Below are 17,809 nucleotides of genomic sequence, written 5' to 3' on the forward strand. Positions count from 1 at the left end.
AGGTGTCTTAGCAGGTTTTATGCCTCCCCCTCCTTTGGGGTCTTGTATCTTAATTTTTTATATGTATTTATATTGCGTTTTAAAAATGTTGTAAGCTGCCTCAAATATTTTTAATAGGAGGGGTAAAAATATTTTCAATTTATAAATAAATAAAATCCTAGGGCTGGAAGAGACCTCAGGAGGTCATTGAGTCCAACCTCTTGCCCAAGCAGGACCAATCCCCACTAAGTCAATCCAGCCAGGGCTTTGTCAAGCTGGGACTTAAAAACCTCTAGGGATGGAGACTCCACCACCTCCCTAGATAACCCATTCCAGTGCTTCTCCACCCTCCTAGTCAAATAGTTTTCTTAATAGCCAGCCTTTCCCACTGCAACTTGAGACCATCATCGTTCTGTCATCACTGAGAACAGCCACTCTTAACTCTCTTTTGAACCTCCCTTTAGGGAGTTGAAGGCTGCTGTCAAATCCCCCCTCACTCTTCTCTTCTGCAGACTATAACAAGCCCAAATCCTCTCCTCATAGGTCAAGTGCTGTACCCCCAACCATTTTTGTTGCCCTCCGCTGGACTTTCTCCAATGAATCCACATTCTTTCTGTAATGGGGGCCCAGAATTGGATGCAATACTCCAGATGTGGCCTCATCAGTGTGGTATAAAGTGAAATAATCACTTCTCTACATCTGCTGGCAGTGCTCCTGCTAATGGAACCTAATATGCCATTAGCCTTCTTGGCTACAAGGGCACACTGTTAACGCATATCCAGCTTCTCAACCACTGTAACCCCCAGGTCCTTTTCTGCCGAACTGCTTAGCCAGTCAGTCCCCTGCCTGTAACAATGCTTGGGATTCTTTTGTCCCAAGTGCAGGACTCAGCACTTGTTTTTGTTGAACCTCGCAGATTTATTTGGTCAAGACCTCCAATTTGTCTGGGTCACTCTGGACCCTATACCTACCCTCCAACGTATCTACTTTTCCCCTGGGAGAAAGAGAAGTGTAAAGATGGCTTATAACCACCTTTCTTCCACCACAGCTACCCTGTATGCCACTCAGCCCCAGTTAAAAACGGTTTTGTTCAGTCTCATCACTTCGATAACAGTTTGGGGGAAATGTGCTCAGCACAAGGTTACAAAACAGGAAAGGGAAGTCTGGTCTTCTAGGCTCTTGGTAATGCTTAAAGCTGTAAATTCCAGCTGTCTCACTGCAGAAATGACATGCGGTGAAGGAAACTGACTAGTGTGCTGTGCAGAAAGAAAACAGGTTGTGTTATGAAGCGACTGTTGAACCAAAGGGGGATATTGAGTGTTTTACCTGAGTATGTATCTCATCGTTAAATATCCAGGGCTAGAAACCAAGGCTGCACCCCTTAGAAAATAATCCTGGAAAGCAAACACAGATGCGTGCAAAGCTCCTGACTATTAGGCACAGAGAACAGCTATGGGCAGGAAGCTTATATGCTGTAGGTAGCCAGTTAATTCTCTTTCAGGTGATTTGGAAGGATACCATAAATTTGCACCCTCTTTTGTTACTTTATGGTGCACTAGGAAAACCTGAAAAAGGTTCTCTATTCATTCCCCTCCCCCCAATTAAATTAGATATAGCAGGAAAGTTAAGCTTGGCCTTCTCTGATTTTACTGAAGGATTTACTTCAGGGGTGGGCAATATTTTTTGATCAGGGGTCACTAAAGAATTTGATCAAGGCTGAACTCTTGCATAATATTAATGGAAGAGGTATGGGGTCTAGGATGGTGATTGGGGGCAGAAATCCTAGATGGCTTCCAGTCAAAATCCTAGCAGGTCCCTTGGACAGGCTCCATGCCTGGCATGTGCCCTCACATTGCTCAAAGTGCCCAACTGTGGGGGGCCACATAGTCTCTGCAGCTTTGTCCCCCTTGTGGGGGAAGGGGCTCTCAGTGCACTGCCTGCACCTCAAGGATGGCCCCAGCACATCCCCTTGGCTAGTTAACAGCCAATGGGAGCTGCAAGATTGTGCTAGGGGATGGGGACAGTGTGCAAACCCCCCCAGGGGTGTGTATCGTACTAAGAGTTGATGGCCTCTTCAGCCAGCCGTTTTAAGTTTACACTGAACCATATGTTACACAAATAAGCCCAAGTAACCGGGAAGGATGAACAGAAGAGAAGAGAATGGCTCCTGCTGAGTCATGGGACAGTAGTTCACTGGATCCAGTGGTTTGTCAGGCCACGTTTTTCCAAATTGTGGAAGAAAACAAAATCCTCACTCTGCATTTAGTCAGCAGCAAGTCAGAGACAGTTTATTGTTTGAGCGATTGCAAGGGAAGACTGAGGCTTGGGGGGGGGGGAGTTCCCCTTCCTAGTCAGATCTTCAAATACAAAGAGAGAAAAGGCAATATATACACCTTCCCGTTACATACAACAACAGAAAAAAATGTCTCCTTACCCACACGTTTCCCTTGAGAGGCTACCTTATCTCAAGGTCCATGTTGGAGTCAGCATTCCATCTTTATCTTGTAGTGAGTGAAGCGGAGAGGAGAAAGCGTCTCTTATAACTCTCGCTCTCACGTTATTAGGCCTCTGAGGGTATGTCTACACTACCCCCCTAGTTCGAACTAGGGGGGGTAATGTAGTCATACGGAGTTGCAAATGAAGCCCGGGATTTGAATTTCCCGGGCTTCATTTGCATAAAGCCGGCCGGCGCCATTTTTAAATGCCAGCTAGGTCGGACCCCGTGCCGCACGGCTACACGTGGCACGGGGTCCGATCTAGCCGGCATTAAAAATGGCGCCGGCCGGATTTATGCAAATGAAGCCCGGGAAATTCAAATCCCGGGCTTCATTTGCAACTCCGTATGACTACATTACCCCCCCTAGTTCGAACTAGGGGGGTAGTGTAGACGTACCCAGAGTGAGCCTGACTCTTGCTCTGCTTTTAACAAGCCTAAGATGGCTGCATACAAATCCCTGCTTCTACACTCCCCCCTTTTGTGCTTTTAGCACAACTAACCCTACTAAACCTCTATATTAATTAGGCATTGTATTTCTGTTTTCAGATCGAGGGGATTGACCCGACAAGGTTTGTTTGATTGTAACGGCAATACATGATTAGTATGCACATGAAAACTATTTTTATTATTACATCTTCTACAACACAAGAAACTATTCCTAGAGCAAACAAAAACAATAAAATTATTACTATCCCCAATATAATTCTATGATAGGGTTGTTTCATAACCTTAGCTACATAACAGGATATATCATAATTAGTACACAAGAAAGAAGTTCTATTGACTGCATGGAAAGCATGTTTCTCAATTTGATATATGTTTTGAAACACATGAATTTGACCTTGAAATTCAGAGATTCTCTGAACCTCTGTTAAGAGTGAAAGCAGATTTTGGAATCGGTCGGATACTAAGGCAGACCAATTAAAGGGTATCCGGAACCTAAGGACTGTTTGTAAGACTTTGTCGGCAGGCCAATAGATGATCTACTGGAAGTCTCATGGAATGGGCATTAGGAAGATCTAACACCATAAGTGAAGAAGTTAAGTCTTTAACTGAGACCTCTTTCTCCAGAATGTTAATTAGTCATTGATGTAAAATGGCCTTTTAAATGCTTTTAACACTTTGCCTGGAATTCCAAATCCCTTCCCTTCCCTTTCCTTCCCTTCCCTTCATCTTTCCTCATAACTTGGGCTTGTTTGTGTCACGTACGGTTCAGCATATGTTATTCTTCCTCCTCTGCATCTGGTACACAGGGTATGATTTGAACTCACAGGTACAGGGCTGATTCCTTTGTGTCCAGCCATGAGGTCTCAGTGTGCTTTAAGTCTTAAAAGTCCCTGGTTTAATCCTTATTCAGAATGGGCATGTGAGGCAGGATGGTCTAGTGGCATAGGTGGCGAGTTGTTTGGGCCCGTGGTGGTCAGGCTCTACCAATGTTAGGCCTGGTCTCTCCCCTGGCCCTGTCTGCTGGCCTCCGTGCACCTCCCCAAAGTGTCGCTCCCGACTTCCTGGCCTGAGAGACCTGATCTGAACCCTGCCCTTCCTGCAGCAAGCAGCCCTACTTAGAGTGTTCTCTCTTTCTGGCCACTGCCACAGCAGTTATAGGAAGCTGCCCTGGGCAGAAGGCTGACTGCTGCATCTGCTGAGCGAGGAGGCACATGACATTTCCCCTGCACTCCCAGGCAACTCCGAATGGAGTCCTTCCTGCCTGGAGCTTGGGTGAGTGTGTGTGATGCTGGGAGTGTGGGAAGGAGAGAAAAAGAGAAGAGAAGGGGAGAAGAAGGGGATGGGGGCCCTAATCCAATCCTCTCCACACCCCAAACCACTCACCTGCACCCTAGAGTCTATACCCCAACCCTCTGCTCTAGCCCTGAGCCTCTCCTACATCCCAAACCCCTCATCCCCAGAAGCAGAATCTTTACCTTCCCACAATCTTATAAGCAGGGGTGGGAACCTCAGGCCTGGGGGCTAGATGCGACCCCCCAGCTTGCCTGGATGTGGCCCCCAAGGCTCAGGACTCCCTCCACCACTGAGTAGCTCACACTTGTGTTCCAGCCCCCCACCAACCCCACCATGGGGCTGGAGCACACAAAATCTACTAGCCTGGGCTCCCCATGGCTTTGGTGTATGAGGGAATGTGAGGAGTGTCTTTCTCCTTCTCAGTCAGGGGCCATGTTTTGAGGCCTTGTTTTGTTTTGTTTTTTGACTTTTTTTTTTTGCTTCTCAATTGTGTGCAGCCCAGGACTAGTTTTTCTGGCCCCCAACCCAAAAAGGTATATGTGTGTGTGGGGTGTGTGCGCGCGCTCTAGGCACCACCAAAAATTATACAAATCTGCTGCCTCTGTCCAGTGGCACTAACCTGGGACTTAAGATCCTTGTTCTGCAGGAGACCACCTTGGTGATGGTGGGCAAGCCACTAATGTTTCCGTTCTCAGTTTATAAAATGGGAATAGTTTTACTTCCCTGCCTAAAAGGAGTGTTCTGTGGACAAACATTAAAAATGAGGAGGTGCTTAGATTCTCTAGGGGCGAGGGGACAAGAGCTTATAAAATAGCCTTGATAGACATTTTAGTTTTTGCTTTGAGCCCCTCTCTTATAAGCCATTAATAAACCCTTTACTAAATCACTTAGAATTTTCCAAAGCTTTCTCTTGGGGAAGCATAGATTCATACAAAGTATGGTGGGTTTTTAAAAAGCAAAACAAATCTTTGCACAGACACTGTACAATATGTGTTTTTAGCAGAGCAGATTAGTCTTTATATCTTGTGGCAGGAAAGATACCAAGAACCCCACTTTCAGCCCCCCCCCCAAAATTGAAATCTCGAGACCTTCAGTTGATGTCATCTACTAAAGTTTAACTTCCTTCGAATTTTTTTTCCTGTTAATTTTCCTCTTGCTATGTGTTTTCAGAGCAGGGAGAGAAGGATCTTGCCTGACTGTGCATCTTTCAATCAACTCCTTCCATGTGAGCACTGCTTGCAGAATGACAGCTCAGTAAAAAGCAACACAGACTAATCACTTACAAAAGCATGTCACTGGTGACAAGCTGACATTTCTAGGAGAGACTGCCGGAGTGGATAAACTTGCTCAATGTTAATAGTTTTGCAAAACTGCACAGCCTAAAGAGAGGCTGCATGGAGCACAGTCGTTTCCAACCTTTTTTTTTCTTTTGCAGACCCTAAAAAGTTTCAGATGGAGGTGTGGGCAACTGAGGCACAGAATATAAAGGCCAGATTTTAAAGGCATTTAGGGGCTTAGCAATGTTGGGGAATGTCTACACTATGGGACAAGGTAGAATTAAGATAGGCAACTTTAGCTACATTAATTGTACTTTAACTTGACACTTAGTGCTGTCCACACTGCAAGAAGTCGAAGGGAGAACACTCTACCTTCAACTTCCCTTACTCCTCATGGAAGCAGGACTACTGGCATCAACCAAAATGCCCCTCTCAGTTCAAATTAGCTGTCTTCACTAGACCTGCTAATTTGAACCCTGGAAGATCGACAGTGGCAGCTGCGATCTTCTCTGTAGTGTAGACACACCCTCAATGACTAGCGCTTTGTGGGATTTTTAAAATCATCTTGATGTCTGACTCCCATTTCCAAAATCCCACTGAGCTTCTATCTACATCCTCAGGACCCTTGATACTTGGCCCAAACTCTTCCTTGTTGACGTTGTGTCTATTAGTTCTTTTTCATCTTCAGAGGATGTGGAGAATGACTGAATGCAGTCTGCTTCACAACAGGCCTTAACAGTTCCCCCTCCGTCTCCTTTTCTGAAGACTAACAACGTAGCCAAAGTGTAGTATTTTAGCATTGGTATAAGAATGATGATTTGTTTATAAATTCTATATGCTTCTGTTTGCCCTGCCAGCTACCCTTCATGATCACACAGTGTTTGCTATAAGATATTGCTTCTTGTCTGCATTGCAAACCAAGTTGCGCAAGAGTTGCTTGTCATTTCTTTAGTAACTAATCCTTTTAAAAATGTAATCCTGTCTGAAACTCTCTGTAAAATTGTTTAACAGGAAATTCGATGTCAATTGTTTGGTGTGAAAGGAGGATGTGTGTGTAGTTCAGGATCAGTGTGAAAGCCCTCACAAATGCCCAAATGTTAAGTAGTTAGATCCTTGAAGTCCACCACGAAGAATCCATTTTGCTTGATGCTAGAATTAAATTAGAATTAATGAACCTTGGAACTACCATGCCCCGTTGTTTTATTATCTGACTTCTGAGGTCAGTGTTTTCTAATCTGTAATATTTTTTGTCACTTTCCTCTGCACCCTCCCTCATTTGTCCATATCTTTCCTGGGTTCCCTAAGTCCCAAGTGAATGCCATGCCCATTGGATCCTCATCTCTCTCATCCATTTAGCCTAAAACTGAAGTCAAAATTAATCCCATTTAAATGGAGTTAAAGCGGTGATTAATTGGACTCAAGGGTCTCGTTGTACAGTGCTCCCTCTAATTTTTCCCACCCCTGAGCAGAATTAATTTTCTTACATGCACCAATGTGGAGGTGGTGGTGTACATCACCTTCACATTGGAGCACATAACAAAATTCATGTGGCAGGGGTAGGGTCAAGGGCTCAGAGTGTGGGATGGAGTTCAGGATTGGAGCAGAGGTTTGGGGTGCAGGAGTGTGACGGCTGCAGCTGGGGGTGCAGGCTCCAGGGTTGAGGAGTTTGGAGTGCAGGAGGGGGCTTCATGTTTGAGGAGGGGCTTAAGGTTGGGGGGGAGTTCGTGTGCAGAAGTGGGGATAGTCTCTGGGCTGGGGGTATGGGCTTTGGAGTGGAACCAGGGATAAGAGCTTTGGTCTGCAGGACAATCTCTGGGCTTGGGAAGAAGAGGGACTCAAGATGGGACAGGGGGTTGGGGCTCAGACTTACTTGGACAAGCTCCCTGTTATGGATGGTGAAGAGAGGCCTGCTTCTCCTTGCCATGGCAACTTGGTGCTGGGTCTGGTGGGGAGGGGCTCTTCTCCATTGGCTGCAGCAGTTTCAGCGCTTGAGGAGAGAGATGTCTCCACACTGCAGCCCTGAGCCCCTGTGTGGGGCTTAATGGGAAGCTGCACAGCCACACAGTTGAGGGGGAACCTAGGTTGTCAGACAGAATTGCTAGTGAGTTCAGTGCAGGTTCTGCTGAGTAAAAACTTAAGAATTGGTTTCAGTAGTAAAGTTGCTGAAATTGATATTATTATTTAAAAACATCACTGTAAAATGACGACCCCTGTAAGGGCATGTCTACACTAGGAAATTATTTCAAAATAACTAAATTTGAAATAACTCCCCAAATAACAAAATCCCCGCTATGGGGGAGCCTCAAAATTAGTCCGAGGCAGGCTCCCTTAATGTGGACTTCCTACCTCAACTTAGGGCCACAGAGGCATGGGGGAATAGTTACTTCGAATTACTCTGGGGAGTAGTTATTTCAAAATAGCAGCAGTGGAGCATCCACTCTACTGCTATTTTGAAATAACTATTTCAAAATACTTCAGGGGGTAGCGGAGTTAGTCTGTTACAGAAAAAAAACAACAAATGGTCTGGTAGCACTTTATAAACTAACAAAACATGTAGATGGTATCATGAGCTTTTGTGGGTACAGCCCACTTCTTCGGGTGACTGGAGTATTCCCCGTGGAAAGCAGTACAGATTTCAAAATAACCAGGCTGCTATTTCAAAATAATGGGCTTAGTAGTGGGGATGCTCTGCTTATTATGTTGAAATAAGAGGGGTTATTTCAAAATAACTCCCTAGTATAGACCAGAACTAGTTCATGAGAGGTCCTGACTTAGTCACATCCTCTTCACACACAAGTCATTGCACCAGATTCTGATCCTGTTGGAACAAATCCGATCCTGATACCAATCTGACATAATTTCATAGATGTTAAAATTACTTTAAACTTACACCTGAGAAAACTCATCAAACTCTGTCCGGTAGGGTCAATTTCTGTACTAACTTACTCTGGTGTATTGGTACTTTTGATTTCCTTTATGTCTAATTATAAGAGCAAATGCTCCAGACAAGAGGTGCCAAACAGCCAGCCCATCATCTTTGTGGCCTTTACTTAAAAACCAAAGAATACGGCTACAATTTTCAAAATGAATTTTGGGCCCCCAACAGTCTGAATTCCAATGCTGAGCACCTACTCTCTGCTGGTCAGGTCTTTCTAAGATGCCCCAAGTCTGACAACTAAATTGACTCATCACTTATGCAGATCAGTGTGGGGGATACTGCACATTGAGGGTCATACGTAGTCCAGTTCACTTTTAGGGACATAATGAAAATGGAATTCATCCTCCTCTCTATGGAATGTGCCACCCCTGCATTGCACATATAGACTCACTTTCAGAAAGAGTTAGAAACCTCAAGTCCATTGACATTCAATGAGAGTTGGCACCTCTCTCACTAAATCCCTCTTGAAAATCTGAGTCATAAAAAGCAGAGTAAGAAAAAAAAATCATTGCCTTCTAGTCCTTTGTGTATGACATTCCAGCTGAGCGTAATCCCATGAGACCACCCACTGCTAGGTGGGGGCGATGCCCTGTGGGCCATTGAACGCTGCCATTTGAATTTTCCTGGAGCATCTCATTTGCAGAAACGCCTCTGTTTGAATAGCTTTGTGCTGAGCTGTGATCATGGGCAGCCGGTTGGCTAGCTGCAAAGCACTCACCTTTGTATTACCTGTGCTGGTATTCCAAGCATAAATCATGTCAGAACAGGAACTAAAGGCCTCTCTGGGAAGGGTTGGTTTTTTTAACACTGTAGGGTGCCCTTGTGTTACTTTATTTCTCAATGTCATTGTTAAGTTGCTCCCTATAGTTATGAAGTGCATCTGATAAAGTGGGTCTTTGCCCACGGAAGCTTATGCTCCAATACATCTGTTAGTCTATAAGGTGCCACAGGACTCCTATATTTGTAAAGCCTATGAGCTAACTAGACAGGTGGTGAGCTGACCTGGCTGTTTATTTTGCCTTTTCACACAGTCTATCTAGGAAAGAAGATGCTTTAATTATGATCAGCCCATCTTTCCCATTGCCACCCTCCATTTGTTTGGTTAGCCCTGATTGCTAGCCCTGTTCCTCAAACAGCATGTAAGTCAGCGCTAGCCTGCAGCCCTTTTCTTTGTGGCCCAAGGTTTGGGTTTATGCAGGGCTGAACATGCAGCCCGTGGGTGGGATCCTTTGAACATGGCCTCCTCTGGGAACATGCTCCACAACGGCGAGGCGTCTCCCAGGCTGGGTCAGCATTGAAAGACGCAAATAGACGGGCTGGCTGGAACAGACAGGTACAGAGTATCTGTGTTTCTAGCCCCCAGGGAGCAGATGCCAGGAACCCCAGGGCATTGTGGGAAGTGCTTTGTGTTCATGCCCGTCTGTGTGAAAGATGCTATTTGTATATATTTGCATAATATTTGCATTTATATGCAACCACACTTAAGGTGTGGGCATAGACATGTGCTGTGGTTATCATTGTGGCCCTCGGGGCTTCCTAAGTTGAGTAGTCCTAATGTGAGTGCTTTGGGTCAGGGGCTGTCCTTTGCTGTGGGCTTCATCATGAGCCGGTCTGTTTGCTTGCATGGAGAGGTAATGGGGTGTAAGACATGGGGTACTTGCATCCCAGGGAAAACAGTCTTCCTGGCAAGGAATTTCTGACAAGCAACCTCTACCCTTCCTATGCAAGTGGCAGGAGGTGGGTAGAAGGGAGTAAATGGAATCCGTTCTCTTCTTCATGCACCTGCTAGCTCAGGGGTGGAGGTAAGTGGCACTGGCCATTTTCTTGGCACATTAAGGCAGGAAAGGAGCAAGGGGGAATCAGGGAACAAACAAAGCCACAGTACAATCCCTGCTCTTTTTTTTAGGCAATGCAACTGCACTCTGCCCCTTCCTCAGGGCAGATTGCAAAGCATCGGTCTATTCCTATCTGGCCTTGATTCTGCAATGATCCCTGCCCCAAATGACTTGCTGTCTGTGTCAGGGACTTGTAACCCCAGATATTTGGCATGGTATATCCAGTTACTGCCAGCAAGTGGACAATTGTGGGTTTTAGTGCTCAATGGCAAAACTGGGAATCTGACATCCTGTTGGCACATCTTTGCCTTTCAGCTTGTTGGCACTTCTCATAAAACCTCAGTAAAACAAAGGAAGCAAAAATGAAACCTGCTGGCTAAAACATATCAAAGAGAATCTGGCAGCAGCACAGACCCAGCAAGTACAAAGAAGGTGATCCATTCCCTGCCTCCTTCAGAGAGGAGCTGTGTGGAAAAGGGGTGTCCTTCGTTTTCAAGTGCTCTAGCTGGACTGTTTGCATGTAAAAAGTGCTTGAGTTCAAGTTAGCATGGGTGCGTCTTTGGGAGAGAAGGCATTGAAATAAATCCTGAAGGAGTAATCATCATAATTGAATGAAGTGCATAGCGTTTGTAAAAAAAAAAAATTTGCTTCCTAGAATTTAAAGGAATTTTCTCTATACAGAATCACTATTATACAGATAGGGAAACCTGAGGAACCGGTGGCCAATGCCTTGCCAAAGGCAGGAACAAAACCAAGCTTAGATCAAGTACTTCATTGATCTCCACTGAGGTCAATGAGAGTTTTTCCATTGACTTCCACGGAAACAGAATTAGTGCCCTAACGTTGCTAGTTAATGCTATTTCATGTGATGTTGCTCCTCTGCGATTCTCAGTGAAAAGCATTGACAGCTTGTTACATCCAGGTCTCAATATGCTAGCAAGCAGTGTCCAGAAGGTAGGGAGAAAGGCTGTGGCTAAGGTCTAAATAAGCCAAGAAATCTAAATTCAATGCCCTGATCTGGCATAGGTGTCTGAGGTGGCCTCAGGTAAGTCACTTGACCCATACTTATCCAAATTTTGTTGATAGGGAAAGAGAATAATAGTTTTCTATAGAAGATATTGTCTGTTTTCTATAGAAGATATTGTCTGTGTGGGATTGTGTCTCCCAGACCTTATCTCTGCAGTGGAACTTTTCAAGTCTTTGGATCATTGAGGGCAGTGATAGTAACACAGAGTGCAAACTGGGCTCCTTATCTGCTGTTGAAATAAGAGGGGTTTTCTTCTGAATGTTCTAATCTAGTGTGTTTCTCCTTGGACTGTGTTCAGGAAATTCCCTGCAGGAAATGACCTCATCATCATCTCTTCTGGATACTAGCAAGGCTTCATACATCATGGATCTTTCCAATTTCTTAACTTTATCTTTCAGTCTGGGAAGCCTCCATTTTTCAGGCTGTTGCCATGGCCACCTCTGTGGTGCTGTATGGAGCTTGCTTTTCCTTGGTGCTCTGGTTCATGTTTTCTTGGCTTTTGGCATCTATCTCAGCACTCCAGGGCACTGAATCGGAATGGAAATGATTTTGAAAGTTTAGGGAAAAAATTGCCTAACTCTTCATTAATTTGTGTCTTTGCACCTCTGTTCAGCTTGGCTCCAGCTCAGATCAGATGTGGAAGAGCTGAAATACCCCAAGGTCATCTGAAGAAGTGGGCTGTTCCCACGAAAGCTCATGATACCATCTACATGTTTTGTTAGTCTATAAAGTGCTACCAGACCATTTGTTGTTTTTTTCTGTAACAGATTAACTTGGCTTTCCCCTGAAGCTCCATGAGCTTTTTAGCCTAATTTTTATGACCCCAAAGGAATACACCCATTTTGGAGGAACATCCCTGGTTTTAGGTGTTGTTCTGGATCAAGTTTCTGAAGCTACTCACTCGCTTGTTACTAAGTGGGATATACGCCAACACTGAACCACCTATTATACTCTTATCTTTAGCTTGTCCAGCACTTAACACAGTGGGGCTCTTGTTTAGCCAGTAGGTGCTACTACAAAACAAAGGTGGTTCAAAGGACCTGATGCTGCATCCATTTTAGTCAATGTTAACACTTCCATTAACTGGAGTACACGGTGCAGCTACAGGAAATCAATTTGCTGGAAGGGTCAATAGTGAATATTTACCATGCTATTGACTTTGAACAAAGTCTGTAAAGCTCTGGGCAAGATGCTGCTTGCAATCTATTAGAAAAGTTGGCTTTTAAAAAATGATCTCTCTTTTTCTCATTTTATGCAAAACTCTTATCTCTGAACCAATCATGCTTTCACCATGAGAGAGAAGGAGGGGACATTCTTACGGAAAAGAAACCATTCTTTTCACTAGTAGTCATCTTGACTTCACCACCTTCCCAGGAATTATGAACTTCCTGACTCAACACTTCTACATTCTGAGCTTTCCTTTGCAATCTTAGTATTTATTAAGTATAAAACTCTCACGGTATTCTACTTGGCACTTAAAAATTACTTGCTGCAAGTGAATGAGCAAATAGAAGGTAGAAGATAATCAGAGTTAATTTTTGCCTAGTATTCATTGAGTGTGCAGCAAGATTTTATTTTAGTATATCAAGCCCTAAACGGGACTAGAAATTTGAAGGAACCACAACTGAGCATGGCAAGTTTGGAATAAAAGCCTGGAATTCTCCCCTGCATCCTGAGCCAGGTTCTAATCTTACACTAACTCCATTTTCTTCAGCTAGTTATGCAATAGTCTGACAGCTGAATATGGTTCATGACATCCGCTAGTCTTCAGTACTCCAGCCAATTTTGCTTCCCATTTGAGTGATGGCTTTTTGTACAGTTGCCTTGTTTATTGCCCAGTACCCGAAGAAAGGAAGTGTGCAGGGTTGTGTGGTTCAGTCCCTAAGTAACTAAGTTATCTGGCTTTGTTTTTGTGTGTAGTAATTGCTGTTCTGCAGTTATATTTTGTTAGGAACCCAGAGGTCTTTGGGCATCAATTATAAAAACTCCAACTTACTCCCTGTACAGTGGGCCAATATAAAACTGGTTAGCTCTCCATCTCTGTCCTCACAATGGATGGAATTCATCCTGGTGCAAAGAGCCAGCACAAGTCTCTATTTTTATATGAATGGGAAGTAACTGGGGTTTAAGTCTCTTGATGACACAGGGTGAATTCCAGAAGTGTCTTCCTACCATCATCTGTTGGCCAGCAAGTCAGACCTGATTAAGCCCCCCCAGAGTGTGCAGACTTCTGAGGTCATCCTGAACTCTTAAACTAGTCCGGAGAGACAGCTTCTTAGTTAGTGTCAGATAGCAGTGACACAAGGGGAGCAGTACTGATTTACACCGGCTGAGGATCTAGCCCCCAAACTCTGCATCTACAGAGTGTAATAAGATCAGAGCACTCTTTGGAAATTGTAGCCAGCAGAGGCTGTGAGTACTGTCCTAATAACAGGAGCATGAACGTTTCATGGGTTATGGCTAGCTATTGTTAATGCAGTGCAAAAAATTATAAAATCAGTAAACTCAGATGAGGTTGAATGTCAAAGTAAATTAATTTTAACTTGAAATGTGGGAGAGCTGAAAAACTACATTTCCCCTATTAATTAAACCAGTTTACAATTTAACCTCTTATGTGAACACGTGTAAAACAATTCCTTTCCTCTAAATATAACCCACCCAACCCACAGATTTCTGTCTTGGAGTGCTTTTGGGTAAGTCCACAGATTAGAGTGGAGGAGGAATTGCACACAATAGTAAGCTCAAAATAATACTGCTCCGGTAAGAACGTCACATGGTGCAGCTATCACTCAAACCACATCACATACACCTTTAGATACGTGTCGGAAGTAGGAACACTCATAAACAGCATCGCTGATGTAGGCCAGTTCATCTGAGGACTCTGCACTTGATTCTGATCTCAGTTGACGCCGGTGTAAAACAGTCGTAACTGTTCTATTGAAATCAACACATCTACCACAGTAGATCTGGGAAAAGTGAGAGGAGAATCAGGCCCTGATCACTTAAATTATGTAAAAAAAACCTGTATCTGAAACATTGTGACAGGAAACCAAGAGTGTGTAGGCACATTTCTGTGGTTCAGAAAGAACAAAGCCTTAGAAGATTCATCAGAAAATTAGCACAGGAAAGAGGGTTGCAGTGGGTTCAAAGCCTTTCAGAAAAAAATAGAGTTCTGTTCTCTTACCACAATTTTCACTACAAGAGTGGGGGCATGGCGAGAAAGGGACTAACCTCTTCCCGGCTTTTATTTCTCATAATTTGTGCCATGGGAATCTTTTTGTCACACTGGCGGTGGCTGACTTTCCAATACGGAAGATGTCAATCCTTGCAAAGCTGCATCACTACTGGGGTACTCTTGGAAATTCTGCTCATTTTCTGGAAATAAATGTTAGCTCCCTCCGCCCACAATTTAGGGTTTTAAATAGCACCCACAGCTTATCAAAAATCTCTCCTCCATTTAGGAAAAGAGAGAGGACTATTTTTGAGCAAAGAAAACACTCCTACAGTAGAAAAGTGGTAAGAGTACAATTCTGGTTAGAGGGGCATGTTATTAATCACTTTTTCTAGCTGTTTTTAACTTGCCATAATAAAGACTCTTTGGGCTGATGTTTCTTAGGCTCATTCTCACTGCCTGGTGAATTTTGTTGCTATAAAAGACTTTGAGAGAATATCTTGGGTGATCAAGTACAACAGGATGAAGAATTGCTAGAGGGTAGAACTAGTTTAAGAAAAAAGCAAAGTGTTAAATTTAAAAAACGCACCAGGCTTTTTTTTTTAAATTTGAAAATTTAAAAAAATAAAAAATGAGCAGCTTCATAACTTGTTGAAAAACCTTTAAAAGTCACACATTTGGCCCCAATTCTTCAGTGTGTTTTTATTTTAAAAACAAATTGGTGCAGGGACTGTAGGCTAATTCCACCCAGTGGAATCCTTGGCCTTGAGTTAGATGCCCAGACTCCCTAGACTTTGCATGAGGAGCAATAGGCACCTAAAAAGGGACCACAAGGCCAGCACCCTGAGAGGTCTCTACCTAAACTAGCCAGCCAGAAATGTTGAAGAGAGTGCTATGGCTTAAGTCCCCTCTGAGGAAGTCCGGTACCTCTTTCCTGCGCAGAAAGAGACATATATCTATACTTGGGATTCACACCTGTCAGCCCTTTCCAGCAGTTCAGCTCATAAGCTGGTTCTTGCAGGAAACGTGGTATCACAAGCCTCACTCCACACACAGTGGCTGAGGGAGGGTGGGAGCAGCCTTCCTTATAACCTTTAGCCTTATGGTTAGGGCATGGGCCTAGAAGCTCAGATCTATTCTCCACATCAGAGGGCAGGGGAAGGTGAACTGACATGGCCCACGTCCTAGGTGAGCACCCTAACCACTGAGCGAAGGGATACCAGACTGCCCTGAGCCATTTTGTGGGTGATGAGGTGTGCTCTGAGGATGCCTCCCAGATTGGGTTCTGCAGGTGAGATAAGTGTCTGTGTTGGAGGGAGGAGAGGATGCCTTGTTTGAAGAGCCTGTGGTGCATTAGGCCTGAGAGAGGTGCTGGCTGTCAGGATTGAGGGGGCAGGGGACATCCCCGGTGGCAGGAGCCTAAGAACATGGAAATCAAGGTGACTGAGGTTACATAGTACTGAGCAAGGTTTATGAGGATCTTAACAGTATCTAAATTCAACATTGAGGCATCTAAAATGGCAGTGTAGGTGTTCAAGTCCTCTTGTGTATCCGGGCTAGTCTTCTACTATGTGTTTGCACGGCACCTAATATGATGGGGCCCTGATTTTGCTTAGAGTCTCTTCTAAGCACTAGAGCATCGATGGGCAACCTAGGCTAGTAAGTGGGCTCCATGAGCATCCCTCCTTCATCTCAGTGGGCTTGCAAGACTGTCAGAACCAAGAGGCTCTCCTGGGACAGGGTAGTTTTGCTACCTGCGCTTGCGTACCTAGAATTTGCGGGGTGTGCTGATGGAACCGTAGCAGCACTTTGGATGGAGAGGGCCACACAGTCAATGTTGTTGTGCAATCAGCATGGACCTCACTTCACATGCCCTGGCTTGTACGTGTCAATTTAGTAATACCAGCCGGAAAAAAATTACTCAGACAGAAACCAGCAGAATCTGGCAACCCTGTGCATGGGCAAAAGTAAACAATGTGTCTAGTAGCCCAGACATAGAGCCCCTTTGGCCCTCCGGCCACAGGTTGTCCACCACTGCACTAGAGTAATACAGGAATATGGGGGGAGGAGGCATGGGTATTTTAATTGTCCTATAGAATGTAATAGAAATTTCATCCCATATACAGAAGTTAATTAGATGGATCATAAAACCTGTAGAAAAGATACAATTCACTATCCAGTTCTGTTGTTTCCAGTGTAATTTCTACCAAGCCCTTTTTTATTGCTATATAGGCTGATTTCTTGATAACTACTTTAAGACTTTTCTTTAAGGCAACTCACCTGACTTGTTATTCTCAGGAAAGGATTTGCAAAGACTCCCCGAGTATCCAAATCTTTCAAACAAACTTGGGTCCAGTGTTCTGCAAATTCCAGTCAGTATAAGGGTTAGTATCAATGCCACTGGTGAAATCCTGGCCCTATTGAAATAAATGACAAAACTCTCAATGGCTTCAGTGAAGTAAGATTTCACCCCAGAGTTTGATTATTGATTTTTCTAAGTTTCATTGAACCTGCAGCTCAAAGTGAAGTCCTGTGAGAATTACCTATGCAAATAAAAATCTAAAAATATTTTTATGATGTTCTGCGAACTGAAACAGCTGGGTTTCATATTTCTCTGGTTTTAAGCTATGAAGCAAGGGGAGAAAAGAAGCTTTGGACCAATTAAGATTTTTTTCTTGTGTATTCTTTGTACCACAATCACTCAATCAAAATCTCAATCTGCATCTTCAGAACTTGCACGGATATTTACTAGGGTTGTCTAGATGATGATGATGATTCCATTTTGCAGCAGCTTTTGAGTTTTTAAAGTTGGTTTCTCATTTCAATGTTTAGCAAACTTCTGAACATTTTCACAGAACAGTTGTGTCAATGTCCATTTTCAGTTCAGAAAGCTCTGATGACCAGAAACCTCTGGACCATGTCTCCACCTTGATGAATACTTAGTTGAACCAATACATCTCTGCAAATGTTTTGACCCGATGAAACAGTATAGATGGATGAGGTTTCATTTCACTGAAGGCAACTAATTTTAGTGTACCCTAATCCTCAAAGAGATCTAGAGTTTCTGCTGCCACATTGGAAAAAATTCTGTTTGTATGAAGTTATGGGTAGGATATGATTTTTCTATTGGCTCTATAACAATTTGGGGAGGCATAAAGGCCCAGAATATGATAACTTCACACTGCTATGCACTGGGAATGGTGCAGGGATATGCAGGCCCATCCTTACCCATATGCAGAATATGGAACTGGACAGGGCACCCAACATTTTGGGGCACCACTGGGTGTTAATGTCCACTAACTTGCCTCTTCCTATCCCTGTTCTGTGGCTCTGCTTCCTCTGGA

This window comes from Pelodiscus sinensis, chromosome 2 (genome assembly GCF_052426305.1).
Source record: "Pelodiscus sinensis isolate ZL-2025 chromosome 2, ASM5242630v1, whole genome shotgun sequence".
NCBI classification, from domain to species: Eukaryota; Metazoa; Chordata; order Testudines; family Trionychidae; genus Pelodiscus; species Pelodiscus sinensis.